The sequence below is a fragment of the Orycteropus afer genome, unplaced genomic scaffold (assembly GCF_000298275.1).
Source record: "Orycteropus afer afer isolate SDZICR_OR568_19922 unplaced genomic scaffold, OryAfe1.0 scaffold01077, whole genome shotgun sequence".
Classification (NCBI taxonomy): domain Eukaryota; kingdom Metazoa; phylum Chordata; class Mammalia; order Tubulidentata; family Orycteropodidae; genus Orycteropus; species Orycteropus afer.
Window position 1 is genome coordinate 312,267 of NW_006922664.1, and position 779 is coordinate 313,045.

General features: G+C 42.6%; 1 non-coding gene across 1 annotated transcript; it reads left to right on the plus strand.

Moving 5' to 3' along the window:
- The first annotated feature begins 425 nt into the window (after window positions 1-425).
- Window positions 426-541, plus strand: LOC122152006. Its single transcript, XR_006164369.1, has one exon. It is a non-coding gene; the product is annotated as a U5 spliceosomal RNA (small nuclear RNA).
- The last annotated feature ends 238 nt before the right edge of the window (window positions 542-779 follow it).

Below are 779 nucleotides of genomic sequence, written 5' to 3' on the forward strand. Positions count from 1 at the left end.
GGGATGCTCACCCATCTGCTCATTTGCATAACCACAATGCACTGCAGAGCTCTGGTGGCGTAGTGCCTAAGGCATTTGACTGCTAACCAGAAGGTTGGCGGTTCAAACCACCAGCCACTTCATGAAATGAAGACTGGGCAATGTACTTCCATAAAGATTTACTGCCTCAGAAACCCAATGGGGGTCGCTATGAGTTGGAATCCACTCGGTGGTAGTGAGTTTGGTTTGGTTTGAATGTGCTGCGAACAAAACAAATATGATAAAATTTAGAAGGATTCTTTCATATCTATTATCTGAAACAAAGAGATTTTCTTTACACCTTTGACTAAAAGAGCTGCTTCAGGCAATTGAATTGGGGTTAACTTCCACCCTCTGTGTACTAGGCATTGCTATTAGCTGGTCATTTTCTCTCCAGACTTGGTTGTATACTATTGTTTCTCTTCATATCACAGAAACCTTTCACCTTCTACTAAAGAGTTCCGTGGAAGGGAAGCAATTTGAATCTTGGTCCAATTTTTTGAAGCCCTGTTTATATGGGGCTTGTGTTATTATTATGTAAGAAGCTCTGGTTGCCAGTGGTTAAAGCACTAGGCTAACCCAAGGTGGACAGTTTGAACTCATCCCCAGCCTCTTGGGAGAAACATGAGTTAGTCGGCTTCCTTCAAGATCTGCAGCCTTAGAAACCCTGTGGGGCAGTTTTGCTCTGTCCTAGATGGTCATTACAAGTTGGAATTCACTCAATACTAGTGGGTTTAGTTTCATTTGGGGTATGTATGTAC